Source organism: Tamandua tetradactyla, chromosome 5, assembly GCF_023851605.1.
Source record: "Tamandua tetradactyla isolate mTamTet1 chromosome 5, mTamTet1.pri, whole genome shotgun sequence".
Taxonomy (NCBI): Eukaryota; Metazoa; Chordata; class Mammalia; order Pilosa; family Myrmecophagidae; genus Tamandua; species Tamandua tetradactyla.
The window spans coordinates 84517673-84534748 of record NC_135331.1 but is presented as its reverse complement, the minus strand read 5'-3'; the positions used below and the strand labels follow the sequence as shown (position 1 = coordinate 84534748).

General features: G+C 37.7%; 1 protein-coding gene and 1 pseudogene across 7 annotated transcripts in view; one reads left to right on the top strand and one right to left on the bottom strand.

Annotated features, from left to right (window-relative positions):
- The window catches only part of ZFP57 (ZFP57 zinc finger protein), a 59729-nt gene that overhangs the window by 30047 nt on the left and 12606 nt on the right, over positions 1-17076 (top strand). The gene's annotated exons all lie outside the window — the stretch shown is intronic.
- Positions 7228-10213, bottom strand: LOC143683189 (ADP-ribosylation factor-like protein 6-interacting protein 1 pseudogene; annotated as a pseudogene).

Below are 17076 nucleotides of genomic sequence, written 5' to 3'. Positions count from 1 at the left end.
TATGATTCCCAGGGAAGAGCCTCGCCCTAGTGCTGTGACAATACCTTCCTGACCAAAAGGGGGAAAAGAAGAGGCTACCCTTAGAGGAATTTCAGCTAGATATCACTAATTAACACGGTTTACCAACCCCCAACCAAAACCATTCCTATTAACTCTAAAGAATACCTAAGGCTCTATCTGAGATTCTAAAAAAGTTTCACACACTAAGATTGTTTTCTAGAAACCTACAACCTCCAGATGGTTCCTAGGCCAGGTGAGTCCTGAAACCCAGAGGTGCCAGCCTCTCCAAGAACATCAACTAGTTCTATCCCCCTTTCCCATATTTTTGAAACCTGTTTCCCAGATGAAAAAGTTAGAATGGGCATAAGCCCAATTACTCCTAAAGATTGGAAGAAGGATCAAAGGAGGAGTTATAACAGAGAAGATAGGATTTGAAAAATGAATATGATTGCTGAATCATTATACTGCTATTTCTTTTAGCCCCCAGTGTCTTGGAGCAGCTAGAAAGAAAAATCTGAAATTGAGGAATTGTAATTCATATGAACTCTGAAATCTGTTCTATAACCACTTGCTACAGCGTACTTTGAAATTTATTGCTTTTTGTATATATGTTATATTTCATAATAAAAAATGTTTTTGAAAAATATTTTAAGATGTATATGTACAATTGGAGGAAGAATAATACATGTCCAGGCAACCATTGTCCAAGCTGAGGGATGGAACATTACCACTCCTCAGGAGCCCTGTGTAGTCTCTACATTTGCATCCCTCTCTCTCACCCTGGAGAGGCAACCGCTATCCTGAATGTTATGGTCATTATTACCTTGCTTTGCTTTATAGTTTATGCCATCTGTCTGTGTATCCCTAATTGTTGAGATTTGCCTGTTTATGGCCTTTATATAAATGTAATTATACAGCATTTGACTTCTTTTACTCATTAATATTCTTAAGTTCATCAGTGTTACAACAAACTATAGTTCATCTCCATGGCATGAATATACCACAGCTTAATTACCTTTTCTAATGTTGGTATCATTTGTATTACTTCCAGGTTTTGTTTGTTTGTTTGTTTTACAAACCTGTAAACATTCTTTTAACTTGTTTCCTGGTGCACATGCACAAGAATATCTCCAGGGTATATAAGTTGTGATACATTCATATGACAAGCCTAGTCCTGAAATTTGTTAGATTTCCGTTTGATTTGTTTTCTTATATACATAAGTATATTCTGTAGAATCTGGAAAATATTAGACTCTTTTTTAAAATTTTTTTGATGAATTTTTAAATTAAAAAAATATATACTACAAGAAAGAAACCTAAACATTCTTAATATATGATCATTCCGTTCTACATATAGTAATTCACAATGTCATCACATAGTTGCATATTCATCATCATGATCATTTCTAAGAACATTTGCATCAACTCAGAAAAAGAAATAAAAAGACAACAGAAAAATAAAATGAAAACAGAAAAAAAAATTATACATACCATACCCCTTAACCCTCCCTTTCATTGATCACTAGCAGTTCAAACTAAATTTATTTTAACATTTTTTCCCCTAGTATTTATTTTTATTCCATATGTTCTACTATCTGTTGACAAGGTAGATAAAAGGAGCATCAGACACAAGGTTTTCACAGTCACACAGTCACATTGTGAAAGCTATATCATTATACAATCATCATCAAGAAACATGGCTACTGGAACACAGCTCTACATTTTCAGGCAGTTCCCTCCAGCCTCTCCATTACATCTAAGATAATGAGGTGATATCTACTTAATGTGTAAGAGTAACCTCCAGAATAACCTCTCGACTCTATTTGGAATCTCTCAGCCATTGACATTTTGTCTCATTTCACTCTTCCCCCTTTTGGTCGAGAAGGTTTTCTCAATCCCTTGATGCTGAGTCTCACCTCATTCTAGGATTTCTGTCCCACATTGCCAGGGAGGTCCACACCCCTGGAGGCCATGTCCCACATAGACAAGGGGAGGGTGGTGAGTTTGCTTGTTGTGTTGGCTAGAGAGAGAGGCCACATCTGAGCAACAAAAGAGGCTTTCTTGGGGGTGACTCTTAGGCCTAAATTTTAAGTAGACTTGACCTATCCTACCATTTTGCCTTTTGGATTTTATATGTCATATCTAATTTTCCTTCTTTTTACCTTTACTCATAGTCTTCCTTTCTACACTCTTCTCCACACCTCTCTCCTCTGTCTTCATATCTGTCCCTAGTGCTCCCTTTAGTATTTCTTGCAGAGCTGGTCTCTTGGTCACAAATTCTCTCAGTGATTTTTTTTGTCTGAAAATGCTTTAATTTCTCCCTCATTTTTGAAGAACAATTTTGCTGGATATAGAATTCTTGGTTGCAGTTTTTCTCTTTTAATAGTTTAAATATATCATCCCACTGTCTCATCACCTCCACGGTTTCTGCTGCGAAATCTATACATTGCCTTATTGGGCTTCCCTTGTATGTGATGGATTGTTTTTCTCTTGCTACTTTCAAGATTCTCTCTTTCTCTTTGACCTCCAACATTCTGATTAGTAAATGTCTTGGAGTACATCTATTTGGATCTATTCTATTTGGGGTACACTGCACTTCTTGGATCTGTAATTTTAAATCTTTCATAAGAGTTGGGAAATTTTCAGCGATAATTTCCTCCATTAATTTTTCTCCTCCTTTTCCCTTATCTTCTGCTTCTGGGACACCCACAACACGTATATTTGTGTGCTTCATATTGTCCATTAATTCCCTGAGTCCCTGCTTATAGTTTTCCATTTTTTCCCTATATTTTCTTTCTCTTGTCAGATTTCAGATGTTCCATCCTCTAGTTCACTAATCCTATCTTCTGCCTCTCAAAATCTATATTTTGATATAGCTAATGATATAGCTAATATATAATCTACCATTATAGGTTTGCATTGTTTTTCTTTTATCTCTTCTACTGTGCATTTCATTCCCATAAGTTCTGTGATTTGTTTTTTCTGACTTTCAATTTCTTCTTTTTGTTCATTCCTTGCCTTTTTTATATCCTCCCTCAATTCATTGATCTTGTTTTTGATGATGTTTTCCATGTCTGTTCGTATATTCTGAATTAATTGTTTACAGTGGGATGATATACTTAAATTACTAAACAAGAAAAATTACCAACCAAGTATTCTATATCCAGCAAAATTGTCCTCCAAAAAATGAAGGAGAAATTAAAACATTTTCAGACAAAAAGCCACTGAGAGAATTTGTGATCAAGAGACTGGCACTTCAGGAAATACTAAAGTGAGCACTAGAGACAGACACAAAAAGACAGGAGGGAGAAGTGTGGAGAAGAGTGTAGAAATGAAGACTATCAGTAAAGGTAAAAAGAAGGAAAATTAGATTTGACATGTAAAAGGCAAAATGGTAGAAGAAAGTACTACCTGTACAGTAATAACACTAAATATTAATGGATTAAACTCCCCAATCAAAAGACATAGACTAGCAGAATGGATTAAAAAACAGGACCCGTCTCTATGCTGCCAACAGGAAACAGATCTTAGACCCAAGGATAAACATAGGTTGAAGGTGAAAGGTTGGGAAAAGATATTCCATGGAAATAACAATCAGAAAAGAGTAGGAGTAGCTATACTAATATCCAACAAATAAGAATTCAAATGTAAAACAGTTAAAAGAGACAAAGAAGGACACTATTAATAAAAGGAAAAAATTCAACAAGAAGACATAGCAATCATAAATATTTATGCACCTCGCCAGAATGTTCCAAAATACATGAGGCAAACACTAAAAAGTTCCAAAATACATGAGGCAAACACTAAAAAGTTCCAAAATACATGAGGCAAACACTAAAAAGGAAAATAGACATAGCCACCATAATAGTTGGAGACTTCAACTTCCCACTCTCATCAATGGACAGAACATCTAGACAGAGGATCAATAAAGAAACAGAGAATTTGAATAATACAATAAATGAGCTAGACTTAACAGACATTTATAGAACATTACACCCCACAACAGCAGGATACACCTTTTTCTCAAGTGCTCATGGATCATTCTCAAGGATAGACCATATGCTGGGTCACAAAGCAAGTCTCAACACATTTAAAAAGATTGAAATCATACAAAATACTCTCTCAGATCATAAAGGAATGAAGTTGGAAATCAATAACAGGCAGAGTGCCAGAAAGTTCACAAATATGTGGAGGCTCAGCAACAAACTCTTAAACAACCAGTGGGTTAACAAAGAAATTAAAAGAGAAATCAGTAACTATCTCAAGGCAAATGAAAATGAAAACACAACATATCAAAACTTATGGGATGCAGCAAAGGCAGTGCTGAGAGGGAAATTTATTGCCCTAAATGCCTATATCAAAAAAGAAGAAAGGGCAAAAACCGAGGAATTAACTGTCCACTTGGAAGAAGTAGAGAAAGAGCAGCAAACTAACCCTAAAGCAAGCAAAAGGAAAGAATGAAGATTAGAGCAGATATAAATGAAATTGAGAACATGAAAAAAATTGAGAAAATCAATAAAACCACAAGCTGGTTTTATGAGAAAATCAATAAGATCGATGGACCCTTAGCAAGATTGACAAAAAGAGGAAGAGAGAGGATGCAAATAAATAAGATCAGAAATGGAAGAGGAGACAGAACCTTATCCCCACAAAAGATAGGCTAAGCTTACTTAAAATTAGGCCTAAGAGTCACCCCCAGAGAACCTCTTTTGTTGCTCAGATGTGGCTTATCTCTCTCTCAACCAATACAGCACGCAAACTCACTGCCCTCCCCCTCTTTACATGGGACATGATTCCCAGGGTTGTAAACATTCCTGGCAATGTGGGACAGAAATTCTTGGATGTACTAGGACTCAGCATCAAGGGATTGAGAAAACCTTTCAACCAAAAGGGGTAAGAGAGAAATGAGACCAAATAAAGTGTCAGTGGCTGAGAGAATCAAACAGAGTTGAGAAGTTATCCAGGAGGTTACTCTTATGCACTATATAGATATCCCTGTTTGTTTAGTTTATGGTGTATTGGAGTGGCTAGAGGGAAGATCCTGAAACTGTTGAGCTATGTTCCAGCAGCCTAAATTCTTTTTTTTATTATTAATTTAAAAAATTAACAACAAACAAACAAAAATATTAACATATCATTCCACTCTACATATATAATCAGTAATTCTTAATATCGTCATATAGTTGCATATTCATCATTTCTTAGAACATTTGCATTGATTTAGAAAAAGAAATAAAAAGACAACAGAAAAAGGAATAAAACGATAACAGAAAAAATAGATTATACATACCATACCCCTTACCCCTCGCTTTCATTTATCACTAGCTTTTCAAACTACATTTATTTTAACATTTGTTCCCCCTAGTATTTATTTTTATTCCATATGTTCTACTCATCTGTTGATATGGTTGATAAAAGGAGCATCAGACACAAGGTTTTCACAATCACGCAGTCACATTGTGAAAGCTATATCATTGTTCAAACATCATCAAGAAACATGGCTACTGGAACACAGCTCTACATTTTCAGGCAGTTCCCTCCAGCCTCTCCACTACATCTTGAACAATAAGGTGATATCTACTTAACGCATAAGAATAACCTCCAGGATAACCTCTCGACTCCATTTGGAATCTCTCAGCCATTGACACTTTGTCTCATTTCACTCTTCCCCCTTTTGGTCGAGAAGGTTCTTTCAATCCCTTGATGTTAATTCTCAGCTCATTCTAGGGTTTTTCTCAATCCCTTGATGCTGAGTCCCAGCTCATTCGAGGATCTCTGTCCCACATTTCCAGGAAGGTCCACACCCCTGGGAGTCATGTCCCACGCAGAGAGGGGGAGAGTGATGAGACTCGTCCTGTTGGCTGGAGAGAGAGGCTGCATCTGAGCAACAAAAGAGGCTGTCCTGGGGGTGACTCTTAGGCCTAGATTTTAAGTAGACTTGACCTATCCTTTGTGGGGTTAAGTTTCATATGAACAAACCCCAAGACTGGGGCTCAGCCTACAGCTTTGGTTGTCCACACTGCTTGTGAGAATATCAAGAATTCAACTTGGGGAAGTTGAATTTCTCCCTGTTCTCACCATTCCCCAAAGGGGGCTTTGCAAATACTTTTCCACTCACTGATCGAATCACTCTGGGATTCATTGGGGCATCACTCTGGACAAACCAACAAAATCTCATGTCCTACCTGAGATTCCAAGTACTTATGGTGTTCAATCAAACTATCTACTAAGTTATATTAGGAAATGCACTAGTCAAAATATAAATTTTGTAACAAATAAACATTTTTTTGCTTTAGTCTCACACATAAGGTGATATTTTAAAATATTAATTACCATCTATTTTCAGCACTCTGCAACAATGACATTCCTTTGTTCTTCCTCATGCAAAAACATTTTTAAATTTGTACATTTAGTCATTATCATTATACACTCTAGGCTTTCCTAGATTATACCATACATTGAGGGTTCTTGACTCAGCTACAGGAAAGAATTAAGAAATGGTCAGTGTATGCAGCCATGTAATTTAGGAAGCTGCATTCTGGAGAGCCCTGGAAGTTCTCTGCTGGATGCCGGAGACACCTGGGAATTCTCGAAGTCAAGACCTTGACCAGGGGCTGAGCCTTGAAGGTTCTTTTTTTCTTTTTCTTTTTTTCTTTTTTTTCAGAGAGATTCCAGCTTTTCTATTTTCCTTTTTTACACAAAACAAGGTAGAAGAAATAGTACAGGTTTGAAACTGCAAAAGTAGTCAATCAATAGAACACATACACTCAAAAAAGATTGAGATAGGAAGACAGGTTTATTTACAATGAGGAAACATGTAAAATTAAGGTAATTATCACATGAAATATTAAAAAAATAAATGTGCTGCATGTTCGCTACTGTCTACAGCAATACTGAAGGGGGGAACAACACTTATTTAGGGACAGATAAACCACAAGTTCCAGGTTTTACAATATCAGCGCAATCAATTCACAAAACTATATTACAGCTAGTTAAGCAGAGTTTAAGAATTATTCCTAAATATGTCACAATGTTTTTGGCTCTCAGAGGTTCTCACCTATAGATTTCGACTACTCTAAATTTCTAGCTACTAGAAGGAAGAGAACTTCAAGGAGTTACAAAGCTTTGTAGACCAGAGGCCAACTATTGTCACTGCAAGTTTGTTCCAATAATAGCCCTTGCAGTCTTCAGAGAAATATGTAGGAAAAAAGTCAGAAGTTTCTGTCTCTACCTCCTATTCAAACCTGCAGGAACCAAAAAAATGAGAATTTTAAGGTTTACCCTAAAAGGCTTATTCTGGTCTTGAAAAATTAGGAGGATACGATTATTTTCTACTGAAATGAATCTTGACTACAGTAGGAAGATTTTTGTCCTTTATTGGCTGCTCTTGAAGTGAAGGTCATAGACATGAGTCTGAACTTGCTATGTACTTTAGTTTCAGTCAGCTGAAAGTGTGAAATTAAAACTGTATTACGGGGCAGGCCACGGTGGCTCAGCAGGCAGAGTTCTCGCTTGCCATGCCAGAGACCTAGGTTCGATTCCCGGTGCCTGTCCATGAAAAAAAAAAATCAATAGTGTTCCTATATGCCAGCAATAATCGATTGTAAAATGTAACCATTTGAGCTGTGTTCCAGTAACCTCAACGGCTCCCCCATCCCTATAACCATGAACCTACTTTATATTTCTATGGATTAACCTATTCTGGACATTTCATATGAATAAAATAATGCAATATGAGAAAAAAACCTGTTAAAATCTAAAATACAATCTTTTGGAAGTCTGCTATTAAAAAGCCTACAAGGATTTACTAAACTGAACTAAGTGCAATGAGAGAAGGCTAAGCTGTCAGATTCCCATTTGGGAGAAAGGATCAAGTTTCCTAAAAATTGTTATTTTGCACCATGGAGAAACCAACACATACTAGGGCATGGAATTTTATTCCATGGAGATTCTTCTTCCACAGTAAGAAAACAGAATGAGGAATGAGTCTTAATTGTTCTCTTCATCAAAAGTGGTAAAACTGGTCATGAAGTAAGTTTTTGTAAGCAGACTGTGAAAGCAGATAGTAGAACCAGTTTCCTATAGCCATAGACCACTGCCTTGCATCTAGCTAAAGCAAAGATTAACTCAAACAATTATCAAAGTCGCCATTAACTGGACTAAATGGTAAAGTTCAACACTTTATTATTTTGAAGGAAGATGCCTAAAAATAACAATTGAATTAAATTGTAATTTAATTTACCTGGGTAAGAAAAATCAAAACAAATCAATACTTACTAAGGAGTTGTCCATGTAAGGTCAACTGATGAGGATGAACCCCTCTACACTTGATGTGAAGATACCGCATAAAGCCCTATTTGGCAAATCTAAATTTCTATTAACTACGGTCAGAATAAGGGAGACCTGAGAGCTATGTCTTTCAGTATACAGATGGCATAATAGAAACTGTTCCCAGGGACAATGTATATTCCATTAATCACATTGAACAGGTTGCATTATTCATTTTTCTTCTCTCTTTGTTTAAGAAGCTTCTTGTGATGGTTTGAAGGGATGATGTGATGTACCCTAGAAAAGCCATGTTTTAATCGTGATTCAATCTTGTGGAAACAGCTTTTTTTTTAAACCTTATTCAGCAATTTAGGTTGGAAAATTGATTAGATTATCTTCACAGACATGTGGCTCACCCAAGAGTGTGTTTTAACCTTAATTATATGGAGATGTGACTCCACCCATTCCAGGTGGGTCTTGATTCGTTTACTGGAATCATTTAAAACAGGAAACATTTTTTGGAGAGAATGAGAGACCCATGAGAGAGAACACGAGAACCATGAGAGCCCATGCAGCTGGAGATGAAGAAGGAGAATGCCCCCAGGGAGCCTTCATGAAACAAGCCTGGAGAGAAAGCTAGCAGACGTCACCATGTTCACCATGTGCCTTTCAGTTGAAAGAGAAACTCTGAACTTCATTGGCCTTTCTTTAGTGAAGGTAACCTCTTATTGGTGCCTTAATTTGGACATTTTTACAGATTTGCTTTAATTGGGGCATTTCCATGGCTTTAGAACTGTAAGCTAGCAAGTTAATAAATTCCTCCTTTTAAAAGCCATTCTGTTTCTGGTGTATTGCATTCTGGCAACTAGCAAACCCGAACACTTATTTATCTCACTTCTGGCCATTCCGATGTATGTTGAAATGATTTCATATTGGTTGGGTCCAGGAAGCAACAGTAAGAAAATCACTATCAGGTAGGTGAAAAAAAAGATTGTGGACTTGCTGTCCCACCCAAGCAACTGCAGCGAGAGAAATGATGATGATCATGAAGTACATTTTTGGCTTTTCTTCTTTTGGTGTTGTGCAGATTTGAAGCTATTATGTATCCCAGAAAAGCCATGTTCTTTAATCTTCATTCAACATTGCTGGGAGGGATCTTTTTATTGTTTCCCTGGAGATGTAGTACAACCAGTTGTAGGTGGTAACTTTTGATTAGACGGGTTCCATGGAGATGTGTCTCCACCCATTCAAGGTGGGCTTGCTTACTAGAGCCCTTTAAGAGGGAACCATTTTGGAAAAAGTGTTAGAGCCATGTAGACAGAGACCTTCTGAGATGAAGATGGAAGATGCCTCTGGTGGAGCTTCGTGAAACAAGAAGCCTGGAGGAAAAGCTAGTAGATTTCACCATGGGCCGTTCCAGCTGAGAGAGAAACTCTGAATGTCATCAGCCTTCTTGAACCAAGGTATCTTTCCCTGATGCCTTAACTTGGACATTCTCATAGCCTTGCCCTAATTTGGACACTTACACAGCCTTAGAACTGTAAAAACTTGCAACTTGATAAACTTTCCTATTTAAATGCCATTCCATTTCTGGTATATCACATTCCAGCAGCTTTCAAACTAGAACAAGTGTGAAGAGGTATTTCCACCAGCCCACGGCTCTGCCTCGAGTTTTTATTAGACTGCTGCAAATTTCATGGAGTCTTTCCTATTGCTCAGTGGTTCATTTATTGGAGCAAAAAGTTCTGGGAGCCAGAATGGGAACAAGGTAGTTAGCCAAGCATAAAAACATAATGAAACGGGAAATAGCAGACAGAACAGATGGATCCAGAGAGTAGATGGTTAGAAACACCAAAGAAACTGTACCCGTGACAGCCAGTGGAAACCAGGCTCTGTCCCATTTGAGGACTTTATAGGTCATCAGCATCATTTCTCTCCACCCTTGCAGATGCTCTTCCAGGCTTGCAGTCTCTACAGCCAGCAGGTTGGTGCTGCGGTTTCTTACTCTGCCATTGTACAGGACGTGCTGCCTGAGTGAGCTTTACCCTCCCTGCAGCCTACCTTACCGGGCTGCTCTAATGACTACCCCAACACAGTCTTGAAGGTTCTTGACTCAGCCACAGAAAAGAATTTGAGGACTAATCAGCATTTATAGCCAAAGAATTCAAGGACTAGTCAGCGTGTACAACCCAAAACTTTAATGTATAGCGAAAGTATACACTTGAAGGATTTGCTCCCTTTTTAAATTATGTTTTCTTTTTACTGTTGAGTGGTAAGATTTCCTTATATGTTCTGAATACTAGACCCTCCTACAAGGTACCACAGGTTCTTGTATATGATATGAGGTAGGGGTCATAAGAATGGCATTTATTAGCACCATTTGTTGAAAAAATTGTTCTTTTCCTATTGAATGATCTTGACATCCTGGTCAAAAATCAATCAGTCATACAACAAAATCAATAGGCCGAGCCCTCAATCTTGGGGTTTGTTCATATGAAACTTATCCCCACAAAGGATAGGCTAAGCCTTCTTAAAATTAGGCCTAATAGTCTAACCCAGAGAACCTTTTTTGTTGCTCAGATGTGGCCTAACTCTCTCTAAGCCAATATGGCATGCAAATTCACTGCCCTCCCCCTCTATATGGGACAAGACTCCCAGGGGTATAAACCTCCCTGCAACATGGAACAGAAGTCCTAGAATGAGCTGGGACTCAGTATCAAGGGATAGAGAAAACCTTTCTGACTGAAAGGTGGAAAAGAGAAATGAGACAAAATAAAGTGTCAGTGTCTTCTCAGAAAAGGAAATACAAATGGCCAAAAGTCACACGAAAAGATGCTCAACTTCCTTGGCTATTAGGGAAATGCAAACCAAAACCACAAGATATCATCTCACATCTACCAGAATGGCCATTATCAACCAAACAGAAAACAACAAGTGCTGGAGAGGATGTGGAGAAAATGGCACACTTATCTGCTGTTGGTGGGAATGTCAAACAGTACAACCACTGTGGAAGGCAGTTTTGCGGTTCCTCAGGAAGCTGAGTATAGAATTGCCATATGACCCGGCAATACCATTGCTAGGTATCTACTTGGAGGACATGAGGATAAGGACACAAACAGACATTTGCACACTAATGTTTATAGCAGCATCATTTACAATTGCGAAGAGATGGAAACAGCCAAAATGTCCATCAACAGACGAGTGGCTAAACAAACTGTGGTATATACATATGATGGAATATTATGCAGCTGTAAGACAGAATAAAGTCATGAAGCATGTAACAACATGGATGAACCTTAAGGACATTATGCTGAGTGAGATTAGCCAGAAACAAAAGGACAAATACTGTATGGTCTCACTGATATGAACTGACATTAGTGAATAAACTTGGAGAATTTCATTGATAACAGAGAACATCAGGAGATAGAAATAGGGTAAGATATTGGGTAATTGGAGCTGAAGGGATACAGATTGTGCAACAGGACTGAATATAAAAACTCAGAAATGGACAGCACAATACTACCTAACTGTAATACATTTCTGTTAGAACACTGAATGAAGCTGACTGTGAGAATGATAGAGGGAGGAGGGCTGGAGGCACAAATGAAATCAGAAAGAAAGATAGATGATAAAGATTGAGATGGTATAATCTAGGGATGCCTAGAGTGTATAATGATAGTGACTAAATGTACAAATTAAAAAACTGTTTTTGCATGAGGAAGAACAAAGGAATGTCATTACTGCAAGGTGCTGAAAATAGATGATAATCCATATTTTAAAATTTTATCTTATGTGTGAGACTAAAGCAAAAAATGTTTATTTGGTACAAAATTTATATTTTGACTAGTGAAGTTCCTAATATAACTTATGTGGACAGCTTAATTGAACACCATAAGTACACGAAACCTTGAGTAGGGCATAAGATTTTGTATGTTTGTCCAGAGTGATGCCCTGATAAATCCCAGAGTGATTTGATCAGTGAGTGGAAAAGTATTTGCAAAGTCCACTTGCAGGAATGGTGAGAAAGGGGGAAAACTCGACTTCCCCAAGCGGAGAATTCTTGATATTTTCACAAGCAGTGGGGACAACCAAAGCAATAGGCAGAGCCCCCAATCTTGGGGGTTGTTCACATGAAACTTAACCCCACAAAGGATAGGTCAAGCCTACTTAAAATTAGGCCGAAGAGTCATCCCCAAGAGAACCTCTTTTTTTGCTCAGATGTGGCCTCTCTCTCTAGCCAACACAACAAGCAAACTCACCACCCTCCCCCTGTCTACGTGAGACATGACTCCCAGGGGTGTAGACCTTCCTGGCAACATGGGACAGAAGTCCTAGAATGAGCTGAGACTCAGCATCAAGGGATTGAGGAAACCTTCTCGACCAAAAGGGAGAAGAGTAAAATGAGACAAAATTAAGTATCAATGGCTGAGAGATTCCAAACAGTTAAAAGGTTATCCCGGATGTTATTCTTATGCATTAGATAGATATCACCTTGTTAGTCAAGGTGTAATGGAGAGACTGGAGGGAACTGCCTGAAAATGTAGAGCTGTGTTCCAGCAGCCATGTTTCTTGATGATGATTGTATAATGATACAGCTTTCACAATGTGACTGTGTGATTGTGAAAACCTTGTGTCTGATGCTCCTTTTATCTACCTTGTCAACAGGCAAGTAGAACATATGGAATAAAACTAAATAATAGGGGGAACAAATGTTAAAATAAATTTAGTTTGAAATGCTAATGATCAATCAAAGGGAGGGGTAAGGGGTATGGTATGTATAATTTTTTTTTCTGTTTTCGTTTTATTTCTTTTTCTGAATAGATACAAATGTTCCAAGAAATGATGATGAATATGCAACTATGTGATGATATTGTGAATTACTGATTATATATGTAGAATGGAATGATGATATGTTAAGCATATTTTTGGTTGTTATATATATTTTTAAATTAATTAAAAATTTAAAAAGTAAAAAATAAAAAAATAAAGCGTCAGTGGCTGAGAGATTTTATACAGAGTCGAGAGGCTTTCCTGGAGGTTATTCTCATGCATTATGTAGATAGCCCTTTTTAGTTTAAGGTGTATTAGAGAGGCTAGAGGGAAGTGCCTGAACCTGCAGAGCTGTGTTCCAGTAGCCACGTTTCTTGAAGAAGATTGTATAATGATATAGCTTTCACAGTGTGACTGCGTGGTTGTAAAAACCTTGTGTCTGATGCTCCTTTTATCAAGGGTATGGACAGATGAGTAAAAAGTATAAATTAAAAATAAATAAATAATAGGTGGAACAAATGTTAAATTAGGTAGAGGAAAATACTAGTGGTGGTCGATGAGAGGGAGGGGAAAGGGATATGGTATGTATGAGGCTTTTCTTTTTTCTTTTTATTTCTTTTTCTGGAGTGATGCAAATGTTCTAAGAACTGATCATGGTGATGAGAATACACAACTATGTGATGATACTGTGAGCCACTGATTATATACCATGTATGGAATAGTTTGTATGTTAAGAATGCTTGTGTTTGTATGTTGTTTATCAATAAAAATATTTTTAAAAAATCAGTCATAGATATATATAGGCTTATTTTGACTCTCAATTCTATTCCATTGGTTTATATTTCTATCTTTATGCCAGTGACAAATGCCTTGATTATTGTAGCTTTTTAGTAAGTTTTGAAAGTTTTGTAGGGATTTCATTAAATCTAGATCAATTAAGGGAGTATAGCCATAGTGACAATCTTGTCTTTCAACCCATGAACATGAGATGTCTTTCCATTTATTTAAGTCTTCTTTAATTTCTTTCAATGATGTTTTGTAGTTTTCAGTGTACTAATTTCATGCTTTGTGGGCTAAATTTTATTCATAAGTATTTTGTTCCTTTTGATGCTATTGTGAATAGAATTGTTTTCTTGATTTCATTTTTTGGATTGTTCATTGCTAGTGTATAGAAATATAACTTATTTTTGTATACCAATCTTATATCCTGAACTATGCTGAAGTTGTTTATTACCTCTAATTGGTTTTTTGGTGTGCAGATTGTTTTCATGAGTTTTCTTTTTGGAAGGCCACAGAATGCATAATCCTTTACTTCTGTTACTTAGATGACAAGAGAGAGAGAAAAAAGACCCATGTCTGCTGAATTGTACAGATCAGATATAGCCCTGTCAGATCTCCACATTCCTCTTGAGGTTAATTTCCCCTGTCAATCATCTGGATACTCCCTCATTCTTTTAATCAATGAGTAATAGAAAATACATGTTTTCAGGATCAATACGAATGCAACCTAGATAGCAGAGTAATTCTGCTGGAGGAAGAAACAGTGACATAATGCATTTAAAAAGTGGATGGAAAAAGAATTTTAAATTACCTGATCATGTGCCTTTTTATATTAGTTTGGAGAACCATATACTTTCTATTTATGACCAAATTCTTCCAGATTTTTTTAAATTAATAAAACCAATCAACATTCTTTTTTTCATCACATACTTGTATATTCATCATCATGATCATTTCTTAGAACATTTGCATCAATTCAGAAAAAGAAATAAAAAGAAAACAGAAAAAAAATTCATACATACCATACGGAGTATTTTGATTGTTCCCATGGAGATGTGACCCAACCAGTTGTGGGTGGTAACTTTTGATTAGATGGTTTCCATGGAAATGTGTCTCCACCCATTTAAGGTGGGATTGCTTACTGGAGCCCTTTAAGAGGGAATCATTTTGGAAAAAGCTTCAGAACCCATGCAGCCAGAGACCTTTGGCGATGAAGAGGAAATGCCCCCCTGGGGGAGCTTCATGAAATAAGAAGCCTGGAGAGAAAGCGAGCAGACGTCACTATGTTTACCGTATGTCTTTCCAGTTAAGAGAGAAACCCTGAACATCATCAGCCTTCTTGAACCAGGGTATCTCCTTGGCTGCCTTAGATTGGACATTTCTATAGTCTTGCTTTAATTTGGACATTTTCACGGCCTTAGAAAATGTAAACTAGCAACTTAATAAATTTCCTTTTTACAAGCCATTCTCTTTCTGCTATATCACATTCCAGCAGCTTGCAAACTAGAACAGAGGGATTGAGGAGAAACCAGGTGGACTCAGAGATGTTGGTGTTCTATCTCCTTGGGTTGTCTCACCTCTTTATTCTATCAGCAATTGGAATGGGAGCTGGTCTAATTTAAGTACATCTCCTTTATGGAAACTATCCTTCATTCTGTTCTCTTAGCTCTCACATTCCATCTCAAAGATACGGCACAACAAAAGAGGTGGTGTCATTTGGAGAATTTCTGATATTTTCTCAAGCAGTGGGGGAAAACCAAATCAATAGGTTGAGCCCTTGATCTTGGGGTTTGCCCCTCTGAAACATATTCCTGTAAAGGATAGGCCAAGCCTACTCAGAATTATGCCTGTCACCTCTTTTGTGGCTCAAATGTAGCCTCTCTCTCTCTCTAAGCCAACTTGGCAGGTGAACTCAATGCCCTTCCCCACTACATAGGACATGACTCCCAAGGGTGTAAATCTCCCCGGCAACATGGGACATGACTTCTGGTATGAACCGTGATCCAGCATCATGGGACTGAGAAAGCCTTCTTGACCAAAAGGAGGAAGAGAGAAATGGACAAAATAAAATGTCAGTGGCTGAGAGATTTCAGAGTCAAGAGATTATCCTGGAGATTATTCTTCTGCGTTACATATGTATCCCTTCTTAGTTTAGGTTATATTGGAGTGACTGGAGGGAAGTACCTGAAATGTTGAACTGTGTTCCAGTAGCCTTGATTCTTGAAGATGATTGTATAAGGATATAACTTTTACAATGTGACCCTGTGATTGTGAAAACTTCGTGTCTGATGCTCCTTTTATCCAGGGTATGGGCAGGTGAGTAAAAAAATATGGAAAAAAATAAATAATAGGGGAGTGTTTTTAGTTTACAAACTGACAGAATGCAATATACCAAAATGGGATGGCTTTTAAAAAGGGGGATTTATTAAGTTGCAAGTTTACAGTTCGAAGGCCATGAAAATGTCCAAATTAAAGCAAGGCTATAAACATGTCCAATCTAAGGCATCCAGGTAAAGACACCTTGGTTCAAGAAGGCTGATGGCGTTCAGGGTTCCTCTCTCAGATGGAAAGGTACATGGCAAGATCTGCTTCTCTTCAATGGCTTCCCCAGGGCTCTGTCCATTCTGGTGACTCTAAAGCTTTTTCCAAAATGGTTCCCTCTTAAAGAGCTCTAGTAAGCAACCCCAACTTGAATGGGTGGAAACACAGCTCCATGGAAACCATCTGTTCTAGTTTGCTAGCTGCCAGAATGCAATAAACATACCAGAAATGGAATGGCTTTTAAAAGAGGAATTTAATTTGCTAGTTTACAGTTCTAAGGCTGAGAAAATGTCCCAATTAAAACAAGTCAATAGAAGTGTCCAATCTAAGGCACCCAGGAAAAGATACCTTTGTTCAAGAAGGCTGATGAAGTTCAGAGTTTCTCTCTCACGTGAGAAGGCACATGGCGAACACAGTCAGGGTTTCTCACTCATCTGGAAAGGCATGTGCTGAACACGGCATCATCTGCTAGCTTTCTCTCCTGGCTTCCTGTTTCATGAAGCTCCCTGGGAGGCATTTTCCTTCTTCATCACCAAAACTCGCTGGCTGGTGGACTCTCTGCTTCGTGGTGCTGTGGCATTCTCTGCTCTCTCTGAATCTCCCTCAATCTCCAAAATGTTTCTGCTTTTATAGGATTCCAGTAAACTAATCAAGATCTACCCAAGTGGGTGGAGACACATCTCCCCTAATCCAGCTTAATAACCATTCTTGATTGAG